This window comes from Hordeum vulgare, chromosome 3H (assembly GCF_904849725.1).
Source record: "Hordeum vulgare subsp. vulgare chromosome 3H, MorexV3_pseudomolecules_assembly, whole genome shotgun sequence".
Classification (NCBI taxonomy): Eukaryota; Viridiplantae; Streptophyta; class Magnoliopsida; order Poales; family Poaceae; genus Hordeum; species Hordeum vulgare.
Window position 1 is genome coordinate 248,115,634 of NC_058520.1, and position 15,232 is coordinate 248,130,865.

Here is a 15,232-nt window from a genome sequence, read left to right on the forward strand (position 1 = left end):
TGCTCGACAGTAATTCGTTCACCCACTGTAATACTTGCTATCATGAGAGAAGCCTCTGGTGAACACTATGGCCCCGGGCTCTACTTCACATCATATTTTCAGCTCTACACTTTCACTTTGTTGCACTTTCCGCCTTCAGATCTCACATTGCAATCAATCGTGAAGGGATTGACAACCTCTTTATAGCATTGGGTGCAAGTTTATTTGTTTTTGCGCAGGTACTTTGGAGACTTGCCTTGAAACTCCTACTGGATTGATACCTTGGTTCTCAAACTGAGGGAAATACTTACTGCTACTGTGCTGCATCACCCTTTCCTCTTCAAGGGAAAAACCAACGCAAGCTCAAGAGGTAGCAATGATCTTGAGTTGCCGGCAGTGGTACATGCTCTGATGACTTGGAGACATCTCTCGTTGGGAAGATAGGTTGAGGTCTACACGGATCACAAGAGTCTCAAATACATCTTCACCCAGCCTAGTCTCAATGTTCGGCAAACTCGTTGGGTGGAAATGATCCAAGATTTTAATCCAAGCGTGGACTACACTCCAGGAAAAGCAAATGTCATTGCAGATGCTTTGACCAGAAAGGCTTACTGCAACAGTCTCATTCTGAAGCCTCTCCAGCCTGATCTTTGTGAATCTTTCAGGAAGCTCAACCATCAGTTAGTACCTCAAGGATTTCTTGCTAATCTCCAGATTTATCCTACCTTGGAAGACCAAGTCCGACAAGCTCAACTTCTTGATGTGATGGTGAAGAAAGTTAAGATTGGCTTGGCAAAGAGCATTCCGAAGTATAAGTGCTTCCGTGTTGATGACAGACATACCTTGTTCTTCGAGGACCGCCTTGTCGTTCCGAAAGGAGAGCTCGGAAAAGTTATCATGGATGAAGCCCATAATTCCCTTCTCTCGATACATCCAGGAAGCTCCAAAATGTATCAGGATCTGAAGCAGACCTTTTGGTGGACTCGCATGAGACGTGAGATTGCTCAGTTTGTGAACGAGTGTGATGTGTGTCGTAGAGTGAAGGCGGAGCACCAACGTCCATCAGGTCTTCTGCATCCCTTGCCTATACCCGAGTGGAAATTATATCATGTGGAAATGGATTTTGTCACTGGGTTTCTGAAGTCCAAGAAAGGCAATGATGCCATCTTCGTCGTCGTCGACAAGTTGACCAAAGTTGCTCATTTCCTACCGGTCCAAGAGTCTATCTCGCCAGCTGAGCTGGGAGAGTTGTATACGTCAAGGATAGTCTCGTTGCATGGTGTTCTTATGCTCATTTCTTTAGATCGTGGAAGCTTCTTTACTTACAAGTTCTTGGATTCCTTTCAGACTGCGATGGGTACTAAAATCCGTTTCAGTACAACTTTCCATCCTCACACAAGTGGCCAAGTTGAGAGAGTCAATAAGATCCTTGAAGATATGCTCAGAGTGTGTGTGATTTCTTTTGGCATGAAGTGGGAAGATTGCCTGCCATTTGCCAAGTTCTGATACAACAAAAACTTTCAAGCAAGCTCCGGCAAGGCCCCATTCGAGATTCTGTATAGCAGGAAGTGCCATAACCCACTTGATTGGTCAGAGACTGGTGAGCGTCAGATTCTTGGGAATGACATGATTGCTGAAGTAGAAGAAATGTGTCATGACATTCGGGATAATCTCAAAGAAGCTCAGTCCCGTTAGAAGAGCTACTACGATAGCAAGCATCGTGACATGACTTTTCAGCTCGATGATTTTGTGTATCTGAAAGTGTCTGCTATGAAGGGCACTCAACGCTTCGGCATCAAAGGAAAGCTCGCTCCTTGCTTTGTTGGTCCTTTCACAATTGTTGGCAAGAGAGGCGATCTTGCATATCAGTTAGAGCTTCCTTCCAACTTCTCAAATGTGCATGATGTGTTTCACGTCTATCAGCTCCCGAGATGCTTCAAGACTCCCAAGTGCACAGTTGATCTCCAGGATATCGATCTCCAGCCTGACCTATCCTACCATGAGCATCCAATAGCAGTCTTGAAGAGACTGAGCGCAAGACCCGCAATATGTCAATCAAGTTCCTCAAAGTGCAATGGTCACATCACTCAGACAAAGAAGCCACTTGGGAGCGCGAGGATCACCTCCGTTCCGAGTACCCGGAGTTCTTCCAGTCATAGATCTCGGGTCGAGATCCTCTTGTAGTGTGGGAGAGTTGTGACAGCCCCAATGCTTTTCCTTCCTCCCTTGTAACTCCTTTCCATGTTTGGCAACCTTCTGATGCAATGTGAATGGATGAGAGACTTGATGATGTTGCCATTTCATGTGCATCATGCGTCATTGATAGCATTTTATTTCCTTTTGTCTCCCTTGTTTGATCTTGGTGTGGTGGTGTCACCTTGGTGGTGTATGTGATTGCATGTGTACTGGTGATTGATCTTGTGGAATGTGGTGTGGGTGCAACAAGAGCCCTTTAAAAAACCCTAGTTGCACGATGGACCAAAAACCCCTTCTTTTCAAATACCTTAGGCAGATTTGAAGTTTCTGTTTTGGCCTATTAAAAATGTTCAAGTTATTTAAAAACCCCTTTCAAAGATTTGTGGGTGGCAACACACACTTATTTGAATTTAATTTTCCTTTTGTTTTATTTTAAAACAAAGTCACGTTCAAATAAAACATGTTATTTTTCTTCACTCTAAAATGTCCCACCTATTTTTGTAAATAGGAGGAACATTTTAGATGCCCAATTATATTTTAGGTTTATTTTAACAATTTTCCCTAGCTCGTGGCTTTTACCTCATTTGTCTTTTGGTTTTATTTCTAACTTGTTTGAGAGTGAGAGAGAGTGAAGGCCATTTGGGCTCTCCTGGCCCATCTCCCTTCTGCGTGGCCCAAGTCCCCCCCCCCCCCCCCCCCGAACGGCATTGTCGACGTCTCCTTCTCCCCCTTTCCGTCAGAGAGGGAGAGTGTGTGAGAGAGGAGGTGCCACCGTGGCCCTCACGGGCGTTGAGGACCGTCAGCGTCGCCCTATTTAAGCCCATGTGGCCTAGGGTTGCGTGCTCTCCCTCCTCGCCGCCGACATCTAATCTTGCCTCCTTCTTTCCTCCTGTGCAAGTTTAGTTCTGTAGATTTAGTAGTGCAGAGAGGTTCAAGGAGAGAGCAGTGTGCCTCGCCGCATCACCGCCGTCCCCCTCGTCCTTGATAGCTCCTCCGGGGTCATCCAGATGGCAGGGAGGATGCCGGAGCCTCCCTCAACCCGTTCCCGTTGCTAGGAGGGCGGATCCCCCTCCCTGGCGTCGTCTCCGCGTCGCCGTCGTCGGAGCGGGTGCAGCTTCGCCGCGGAGCGCCTTGATCCTCTTCTTCCTGTCCATCGAGTGCGCTCGTCCTTTTCTTTGTGCCCCTCGGTCAGCCACCGTCGTCTTCTCCCCTCTCACGCGCGTAGCTAGACCTCTTTGTGTGTAGTGCCGCCGCCATCTGGTCTGCCTGGCCAGGAGCAGCAACTCCGTCGCGCCGCAGCTGCAGCCTCCCTTGCGGTGAGCTAGGCACGGGAATGGGTTCCCCTAGGTCCTCGCATCTCCTCTCGGGTTCCAGCCCCGTCGGTATGTGCCTGTGCCGGCGACGCCGTCCTCCCCTGATTCGGTCGCCAACATGGTGGTGACAGATGCAGAGGTGCTTCTCAAATTGCAAAGCACCCCCCATTAGTGTGCATCAAATGGCACAACGTAACTGGGTAACTATAAAGGTGCTCTACAGATAACTGGGTAACTATAAAGGTGCACAACGTCGAACCTTAAGTGTGCAGACCCTGCGGGTTCGAGAACTATGTAGACATGACCCGAGAGACTCCTCGGTCAATATCCAATAGCGGGACCTGGATGCCCATATTGGATCCTACATATTCTACGAAGATCTTATCGTTTGAACCTCAGTGCCAAGGATTCATACAATCCCGTATGTCATTCCCTTTGTCCTTCGGTATGTTACTTGCCCGAGATTCGATCGTCAGTATCCACATACCTATTTCAATCTCGTTTACCGGCAAGTCTCTTTACTCGTTCCGTAATACAAGATCCCGCAACTTACACTAAGTTACATTGCTTGCAAGGCTTGTGTGTGATGTTGTATTACCGAGTGGGCCCCGAGATACCTCTCCGTCACACGGAGTGAGAAATCCCAGTCTTGATCCATACTAACTCAACGAACACCTTCGGAGATACCTGTAGAGCATCTTTATAGTCACCCAGTTACGTTGCGACGTTTGATACACACAAAGTATTCCTCCGGTGTTAGTGAGTTATATGATCTCATGGTCATAGGAACAAATACTTGACACGCAGAAAACAGTAGCAACAAAATGACACGATCAACATGCTACGTCTATTAGTTTGGGTCTAGTCCATCACGTGATTCTCCTAATGACGTGATCCAGCTATCAAGCAACAACACCTTGTTCATAATCAGAAGACATTGACTATCTTTGATCAACTGGCTAGCCAACTAGAGGCTTGCTAGGGATAGTGTTTTGTCTATGTATCCACACATGTAAATGAGTCTTCATTCAATACAATTATAGCATGGATAATAAACTATTATCTTGATACAGGAATTATAATAATAACTATATTTATTATTGCCTCTAGGGCATAATTCCAACAGTCTCCCACTTGCACTAGAGTCAATAATCTAGCCCTCACATCATCATGCGAATTACATTGTAATAAATCTAACACCCATACAGTTCTGGTGTTGATCATGCTTTGGCCGTGGAAGAGGTTTAGTCGGCGGGTCTGCTACATTCAGATCCATGTGCACTTTGTATATATTTACGTCCTCTCCTTCGACGTAGTCGCGGATGAGGTTGAAGCGTCGTTTGATGTGTCTCGACTTCTTGTGAAACCGTGGTTCCTTTGCTAAGGCAATGGCACCCGTGTTGTCACAGAACAAGGTTATTGGATTCAGTGCGCTTGGCACCACTCCAAGATCCGTCATGAACTTCTTCATCCAGACACCCTCCTTAGCTGCCTCCGAGGCAGCCATGTACTCCGCTTCACATGTAGAATCTGCTACTACGCTTTGCTTGGAACTGCACCAGCTTACCGCACCCCCATTAAGAATAAATACGTATCCGGTTTGCGACTTAGAGTCGTCCGGATCAGTGTCAAAGCTTGCATCGACGTAACCTTTTACGGCAAGCTCTTCGTCACCTCCATACACGAGAAACATCTCCTTAGTCCTTTTCAGGTACTTCAGGATATTCTTGACCGCCGTCCAGTGATCCACTCCTGGATTACTCTAGAACCTACCTGCCATACTTATGGCCAGGCTAACGTCCGGTCTAGTGCACAACATTGCATACATGATAGAACCTATGGCTGAAGCATAGGGGACGGAGCGCATATGCTCTCTATCTTCATCAGTTGCTGGGCACTGAGTCTTACTCAATCTCGTACCTTGTAAAACTGGCAAGAACCCCTTCTTGGACTGTTCCATTTTGAACCTCTTCAAAACTTTATCAAGGTATGTGCTTTGTGAAAGTCCTATCAGGCGTTTTGATCTATCCCTATAGATCTGAATGCCTAGAATGTAAGCAGCTTCTCCTAGGTCCTTCATAGAGAAACTTTTATTCAAGTAATCGTTTATGCTCTCCAAAAACTCTACGTTGTTTCCAATCAGTAATATGTCATCCACATATAATATTAGAAACGCCACAGAGCTCCCACTCACTTTCTTGTAAATACAAGATTCTCCAACCACTTGTATAAACCCAAATGCTCTGATCACCTCATCAAAGCGTTTGTTCCAACTCCGAGATGCTTGCACCAGTCCATAAATGGATCGCTGGAGCTTGCACACCTTGTTAGCATTCTTAGGATCGACAAAACCTTCGGGTTGCATCATATACAATTCTTCCTTAAGGAAACCGTTAAGGAACGCCGTTTTGACATCCATCTGCCAGATTTCATAATCGAAAAATGCAGCTATTGCTAACATGATTCTGACGGACTTAAGCATCGCTACGGGTGAGAATGTCTCATCGTAGTCAACTCCTTGAACTTGTGAAAAACTCTTTGCCACAAGTTGAGCTTTATAAACGGTCACATTGCCGTCAGCGTTCGTCTTCCTCTTAAAGATCCATTTGTTCTGAATAGCCTTGCGGCCCTCAGGCAGTACCTCCAAAGTCCACACTTTGTTCTCATACATGGATCCTATCTCGGACTTCATGGCTTCTAGCCATTTGTTGGAATCTGGGCCCACCATTGCTTCTTCATAATTTGCAGGTTCATTGTTGTCCAACAACATGATTGATAAGACGGGATTACCGTACCACTCTGGAGCAGCACGTGGTCTCGTCGACCTGCGTGGTTTGACAGAAACTTGAACCGGAGTTTCATGATCATCATCATTAACTTCCTCCTCAACCGGCGTCACAACGACAGAGGTTTCCCCTTGCCCTGCGCCACCATCCAGAGGGATGAGAGGTTCGACAACCTCGTCAAGTTCTATCTTCCTCCTACTCAATTCTCTCGAGAGAAACTCCTTCTCGAGAAAAGCTCCGTTTTTAACAACAAACACTTTGCCCTCGGATTTGAGATAGAAGGTGTACCCAACTGTCTCTTTTGGGTAACCTATGAAGATGCACTTTTCCGCTTTGGGTTCCAGCTTTTCAGGCTGAAGCTTTTTGACATAAGCATCACATCCCCAAACTTTAAGAAACGACAACTTTGGCCTTTTGCCATACCACAGTTCGTATGGTGTCGTCTCAACGGATTTTGATGGTGCCCTATTTAAAGTGAATGCAGCTGTTTCTAATGCATAACCCCAAAACGATAATGGCAAATCGGTAAGAGACATCGTAGATCGCACCATCTCTAATAAAGTACAATTACGACGTTCGGACACACCATTACGCTGTGGTGTTCCAGGCGGTGTCAACTGTGAAACAATTCCACATTGTCTTAAGTGAGCACCAAACTCGAAACTCAGATATTCACCCCCACGATCAGACCGTAGGAACTTGATCTTCTTGTTACGATGATTTTCAACTTCACTCTGAAATTGCTTGAACTTTTCAAATGTTTCAGACTTGTGCTTCATTAAGTAGACATAACCATATCTACTCAAATCGTGAGTGAAGGTGAGAAAATAACGATATCCGCCGCGTGCCTCTACGCTCATCGGACCACACACATCGGTATGTATGATTTCCAACAAGTCACTTGCACGCTCCATTGTTCCGGAGAACGGAGTTTTAGTCATCTTGCCCATGAGGCATGGTTCGCACGTGTCAAGTGAATCAAAGTCAAGTGACTCCAAAAGTCCATCGACATGGAGTTTCTTCATGCGCTTTACACCAATATGACCTAAGCGGCAGTGCCACAAAAATATGGCGCTATCATTGTTAACTCTAACTCTTTTGGTCTCAATGTTATGTATGTGTGTATCGCTATCAAGATTCAATATGAACAATCCTCTCACATTGGGTGCATGACCATAAAATATGTTACTCATAGAAATAGAACAACCATTATTCTCTGACTTAAAAGAGTAACCGTCTCGCAATAAACAAGATCCAGATATAATGTTCATGCTCAACGCAGGCACTAAATAACAATGATTCAAGTTCATAACTAATCCTGATGGTAACTGAAGTGAAACTGTGCCAACGGCGATTGCATCAACCTTGGAACCATTTCCTACGTGCATCGTCACTTCATCTTTCGCCAGCCTTCGTCTATTCCGCAGTTCCTGTTTCGAGTTGCAAATATGAGCAACAGAACCGGTATCGAATACCCAGGCACTACTACGAGAGCTGGTTAAGTACACATCAATAACATGTATATCAAATATACCTAATTTTTCTTTGGCCGCCTTCTTATCTGCCAGATACTTGGGGCAATTGCGCTTCCAGTGACCCATACCCTTGCAATAGTAACACTCTGTTTCAGGCTTAGGTCCAGCTTTGGGTTTCTTCGTCGGATTGGCAACAGGCTTGCCGCTCTTTTTGAATTACCCTTCTTGCCTTTGTCGTTTCTCTTGAAACTAGTGGTCTTATTCACCATCAACACTTGATGCTCTTTACGGAGTTCAGACTCTGCGACTTTCAGCACCGCAAACAACTCGCCGGGTGACTTGTTCATCCCTTGCATGTTGTAGTTCAACACAAAGCCTTTATAGCTTGACGGCAGTGATTGAAGGATTCTGTCAGTGATAGCCTCTTGCGGGAGTTCAATCCCCAGCTCAGCTAGACGGTTTGAGTACCCAGACATTTTGAGCACATGTTCACTGACACACGAGTTCTCCTCCATCTTGCAAGCATAGAATTTATCGGAGGTCTCATACCTCTCGATCCGGGCGTTCTTCTAAAAGATAAACTTCAACTCCTAGAACATCTCAAATGCTCCATGACGCTCAAAGCGACGTTGAAGTCCCGGTTCTAAGCCATACAAGACTGCACATTGAACTACTGAGTAGTCCTCCTTACGTGCTAACCAAGCGTTCTTAACATCCTGATCAGCCGTAGCGGGTGGTTCATCTCCTAGTGCAGCATTAAGGACATAATCCTTCTTCCCAGCTTGTAAGATTAGCTTAAGATTACGAGCCCAGTCTACAAAGTTGCTTCCATCATCTTTCAACTTAGCTTTCTCTAGGAACGTATTAAAATTCAGGGTGACTGTCGCGTGAGCCATGATCTACAACACAAATATATTCAAAGTGGACTTAGACTATGTTCAAGATAATTAGAGTTTAACTTAATCAAATTATTCGCTAAACTCCCACTCAAAAAGTACATCTCTCTAGTCATTTGAGTGGTTCATGATCCACTTACACTAGCTCAAGTCCGATCATCACGTGAGTTGAGTATAGTTTCAGTGGTAAGCATCCCTATGCTAATCATATCATCTATATGATTCATGATCGACCTTTCGGTCTCATGTGTTCCGAGGCCATGTCTGCACATGCTAGGCTCGTCAAGCTTAACCCGAGTGTTCCGCGTGCGCAACTGTTTTGCACCCGTTGTATGTGAACGTTGAGTCTATCACACCCGATCATCATGTGGTGTCTCGAAACGACGAACTGTAGCAACGGTGCACAGTTGGGGAGAACACATTTTCATCTTGAAATTTTAGTGAGAGATCACCTCATAATGCTACCGTCGTTCTAAGCAAAATAAGGTGCATAAAAGGATTAACATCACATGCAATTCATAAATGACATGATATGTCCATCATCACGTGCTTCTTGATCTCCATCACCAAAGCACCGGCACGATCTTCTTGTCACCGGCGCCACACCATGATCTCCATCAACGTGTCGCCATCGGGGTTGTCGTGGTACTCATGCTATTACTACTAAAGCAACATCCTAGCAAAATAGTAAACGCATCTGCAAGCACAAACATTAGTATAAAGACAACCCTATGGTTCCTGCCGGTTGCCGTACCATCGACGTGCAAGTCGATATTATCTATTACAACATGATCATCTCATACATCCAATATATCACATCACATCGTTGGCCATATCATATCACAAGCATACCCTGCAAAAACAAGTTAGACGTCCTCTAATTTTGTTGTTGCATGTTTTACGTGGTGACCATGGGTATCTAGTAGGATCGCATCTTACTTATGTAAACACCACAACTGAGATATATGAGTTGCTATTTAACCTCATCCAAGGACCTCCTCGGTCAAATACGATTCAACTAAAGTTGGAGAAACCGACACTTGCCAGTCATCTTTGAGCAACGGGGTTACTCGTAGCGATGAAACCAGTCTCTCGTAAGCGTACGAGTAATGTCGGTCCAAGCCGCTTCAATCCAACAATACCGCGGAATCAAGAAAAGACTAAGGAGGGCAGCAAAACGCACATCACTGCCCACAAAAACTTTTGTGTTCTACTCGAGAAGACATCTACGCATGAACCTAGCTCATGATGCCACTGTTGGGGAACGTCGCATGGGAAACAAAAAATTTCCTACGCGCACGAAGACCTATCATGGTGATGTCCATCTACGAGAGGGGATGTGTGATCTACGTACCCTTGTAGACCGTACAGCAGAAGCGTTAGTGAACGCGGTTGATGTAGTGGAACGTCCTCACGTCCCTCGATCCGCCCCGCGAACTATCCCGCGATCAGTCCCGCGATCTAGTGCTGAACGGACGGCACCTCCGCGTTCCGCACACGTACAGCTCGACGATGATCTCAGCCTTCTTGATCTAGCAAGAGATACGGAGAGGTAGAAGAGTTCTCCGGCAGCGTGACGACGCTCCGGAGGTTGGTGATGATCTCGTCTCAGCAGGGCTCCGCCCGAGCTCCGCAGAAACGCGATCTAGAGGAAAAACCGTGGAGGTATGTGGCCGGGCTGCCGTGGAAAAATCGTCTCAAATCAGCCCTAAAACCTCCGTATATATAGGTGGGAGATGGGGGACCATGCCTTGGGGCTCAAGGAGCCCCAAGGGGGTCGGCCGAGCCAAAGGGAGGAAGGACTCCCCCCCAAATCGAGTCCTACTTGGTTTGGTGGGTGGAGTCCTTCTTTCCTTTCCCACCTCCTCCTTTTTTTTCTCTTTGATTTTTCTTCCAATGTGCATAGGGCCCTTTTGGGCTGTCCCACCAGCCCACTAAGGGCTGGTGCGCCACCCTCAAGGCCTATGGGCTTCCCCGGGGTGGGTTGCCCCCCCGATGAACTCCCGGAACCCATTCGTCATTCCCGGTACATTTCCGGTAACTCCGAAAACCTTCCGGTAATCAAATGAGGTCATCCTATATATCAATCTTTCTTTCCGGACCATTCCGGAAACCCTCGTGACGTCCGTGATCTCATCCGGGACTCCGAACAACATTCGGTAACCAACCATATAACTCAAATACGCATAAAACAACGTCGAACCTTAAGTGTGCAGACCCTGCGGGTTCGAGAACTATGTAGACATGACCCGAGAGACTCCTCGGTCAATATCCAATAGCGGGACCTGGATGCCCATATTGGATCCTACATATTCTACGAAGATCTTATCGTTTGAACCTCAGTGCCAAGGATTCATACAATCCCGTATGTCATTCCCTTTGTCCTTCGGTGTGTTACTTGCCCGAGATTCGATCGTCAGTATCCGCATACCTATTTCAATCTCGTTTACCGGCAAGTCTCTTTACTCGTTCCGTAATACAAGATCCCGCAACTTACACTAAGTTACATTGCTTGCAAGGCTTGTGTGTGATGTTGTATTACCGAGTGGGCCCCGAGATACCTCTCCGTCACACGGAGTGAGAAATCCCAGTCTTGATCCATACTAACTCAAAGAACACCTTCGGAGATACCTGTAGAGCATCTTTATGGTCACCCAGTTACGTTGCGACGTTTGATACACACAAAGTATTCCTCCGGTGTTAGTGAGTTATATGATCTCATGGTCATAGGAACAAATACTTGACACGCAGAAAACAGTAGCAACAAAATGACACGATCAACATGCTACGTCTATTAGTTTGGGTCTAGTCCATCACGTGATTCTCCTAATGACGTGATCCAGTTATCAAGCAACAACACCTTGTTCATAATCAGAAGACATTGACTATCTTTGATCAACTGGCTAGCCAACTAGAGGCTTGCTAGGGACAGTGTTTTGTCTATGTATCCACACATGTAAATGAGTCTTCATTCAATACAATTATAGCATGGATAATAAACGATTATCTTGATACAGGAATTATAATAATAACTATATTTATTATTGCCTCTAGGGCATAATTCCAACAGTCTCCCACTTGCACTAGAGTCAATAATCTAGCCCTCACATCATCATGCGAATTACATTGTAATAAATCTAACACCCATACAGTTCTGGTGTTGATCATGCTTTGGCCGTGGAAGAGGTTTAGTCAGCGGGTCTACTACATTCAGATCCGTGTGCACTTTGCATATATTTACGTCCTCTCCTTCGACATAGTCGCGGATGAGGTTGAAGCGTCGTTTGATGTGTCTCGACTTCTTGTGAAACCGTGGTTCCTTTGCTAAGGCAATGGCACCCGTGTTGTCACAGAACAAGGTTATTGGATTCAGTGCGCTTGGCACCACTCCAAGATCCGTCATGAACTGCTTCATCCAGACACCCTCCTTAGCCGCCTTCGAGGCAGCCATGTACTCCGCTTCACATGTAGAATCTGCTACTACGCTTTGCTTGGAACTGCACCAGCTTACCGCACCCCCATTAAGAATAAATACGTATCCGGTTTGCGACTTAGAGTCGTCCGGATCTGTGTCAAAGCTTGCATCGACGTAACCTTTTACGGCGAGCTCTTCGTCACCTCCATACACGAGAAACATCTCCTTAGTCCTTTTCAGGTACTTCAGGATATTCTTGACCGCCGTCCAGTGATCCACTCCTGGATTACTCTAGAACCTACCTGCCATACTTATGGCCAGGCTAACGTCCGGTCTAGTGCACAACATTGCATACATGATAGAACCTATGGCTGAAGCATAGGGGACGGAGCGCATATGATCTCTATCTTCATCAGTTGCTGGGCACTGAGTCTTACTCAATCTCGTACCTTGTAAAACTGGCAAGAACCCCTTCTTGGACTGTTCCATTTTGAACCTCTTCAAAACTTTATCAAGGTATGTGCTTTGTGAAAGTCCTATCAGGCGTTTTGATCTATCCCTATAGATCTGAATGCCTAGAATGTAAGCAGCTTCTCCTAGGTCCTTCATAGAGAAACTTTTATTCAAGTAATCGTTTATGCTCTCCAAAAACTCTACGTTGTTTCCAATCAGTAATATGTCATCCACATATAATATTAGAAACGCCACAGAGCTCCCACTCACTTTCTTGTAAATACAAGATTCTCCAACCACTTGTATAAACCCAAATGCTTTGATCACCTCATCAAAGCGTTTGTTCCAACTCCGAGATGCTTGCACCAGTCCATAAATGGATCGCTGGAGCTTGCACACCTTGTTAGCATTCTTAGGATCGACAAAACCTTCGGGTTGCATCATATACAATTCTTCCTTAAGGAAACCGTTAAGGAACGCCGTTTTGACATCCATCTGCCAGATTTCATAATCGAAAAATGCAGCTATTGCTAACATGATTCTGACGGACTTAAGCATCGCTACGGGTGAGAATGTCTCATCGTAGTCAACTCCTTGAACTTGTGAAAAACCCTTTGCCACAAGTTGAGCTTTATAAACGGTCACATTGCCGTCAGCGTTCGTCTTCCTCTTAAAGATCCATTTGTTCTGAATAGCCTTGCGGCCCTCAGGCAGTACCTCCAAAGTCCACACTTTGTTCTCATACATGGATCCTATCTCGGACTTCATGGCTTCTAGCCATTTGTTGGAATCTGGGCCCACCATTGCTTCTTCATAATTTGCAGGTTCATTGTTGTCCAACAACATGATTGATAAGACGGGATTACCGTACCACTCTGGAGCAGCACGTGGTCTCGTCGACCTGCGTGGTTTGACAGAAACTTGAACCGGAGTTTCATGATCATCATCATTAACTTCCTCCTCAACCGGCGTCACAACGACAGAGGTTTCCCCTTGCCCTGCGCCACCATCCAGAGGGATGAGAGGTTCGACAACCTCGTCAAGTTCTATCTTCCTCCTACTCAATTCTCTCGAGAGAAACTCCTTCTCGAGAAAAGCTCCGTTTTTAACAACAAACACTTTGCCCTCGGATTTGAGATAGAAGGTGTACCCAACTGTCTCTTTTGGGTAACCTATGAAGATGCACTTTTCCGCTTTGGGTTCCAGCTTTTCAGGCTGAAGCTTTTTGACATAAGCATCACATCCCCAAACTTTAAGAAACGACAACTTTGGCCTTTTGCCATACCACAGTTCGTATGGTGTCGTCTCAACGGATTTTGATGGTGCCCTATTTAAAGTGAATGCAGCTGTTTCTAATGCATAACCCCAAAACGATAATGGCAAATCGGTAAGAGACATCGTAGATCGCACCATCTCTAATAAAGTACAATTACGACGTTCGGACACACCATTACGCTGTGGTGTTCCAGGCGGTGTCAACTGTGAAACAATTCCACATTGTCTTAAGTGAGCACCAAACTCGAAACTCAGATATTCACCCCCACGATCAGACCGTAGGAACTTGATCTTCTTGTTACGATGATTTTCAACTTCACTCTGAAATTGCTTGAACTTTTCAAATGTTTCAGACTTGTGCTTCATTAAGTAGACATAACCATATCTACTCAAATCGTGAGTGAAGGTGAGAAAATAACGATATCCGCCGCGTGCCTCTACGCTCATCGGACCACACACATCGGTATGTATGATTTCCAACAAGTCACTTGCACGCTCCATTGTTCCGGAGAACGGAGTTTTAGTCATCTTGCCCATGAGGCATGGTTCGCACGTGTCAAGTGAATCAAAGTCAAGTGACTCCAAAAGTCCATCGACATGGAGTTTCTTCATGCGCTTTACACCAATATGACCTAAGCGGCAGTGCCACAAAAATATGGCGCTATCATTGTTAACTCTAACTCTTTTGGTCTCAATGTTATGTATGTGTGTATCGCTATCAAGATTCAATATGAACAATCCTCTCACATTGGGTGCATGACCATAAAATATGTTACTCATAGAAATAGAACAACCATTATTCTCTGACTTAAAAGAGTAACCGTCTCGCAATAAACAAGATCCAGATATAATGTTCATGCTCAACGCAGGCACTAAATAACAATGATTCAAGTTCATAACTAATCCTGATGGTAACTGAAGTGAAACTGTGCCAACGGCGATTGCATCAACCTTGGAACCATTTCCTACGTGCATCGTCACTTCATCTTTCGCCAGCCTTCGTCTATTCCGCAGTTCCTGTTTCGAGTTGCAAATATGAGCAACAGAACCGGTATCGAATACCCAGGCACTACTACGAGAGCTGGTTAAGTACACATCAATAACATGTATATCAAATATACCTAATTTTTCTTTGGCCGCCTTCTTATCTGCCAGATACTTGGGGCAATTGCGCTTCCAGTGACCCATACCCTTGCAATAGTAACACTCTGTTTCAGGCTTAGGTCCAGCTTTGGGTTTCTTCGTCGGATTGGCAACAGGCTTGCCGCTCTTTTTGAATTACCCTTCTTGCCTTTGTCGTTTCTCTTGAAACTAGTGGTCTTATTCACCATCAACACTTGATGCTCTTTACGGAGTTCAGACTCTGCGACTTTCAGCACCGCAAACAACTCGCCGGGTGACTTGTTCATCCCTTGCATGTTGTAGTTCAACACAAAGCCTTTAT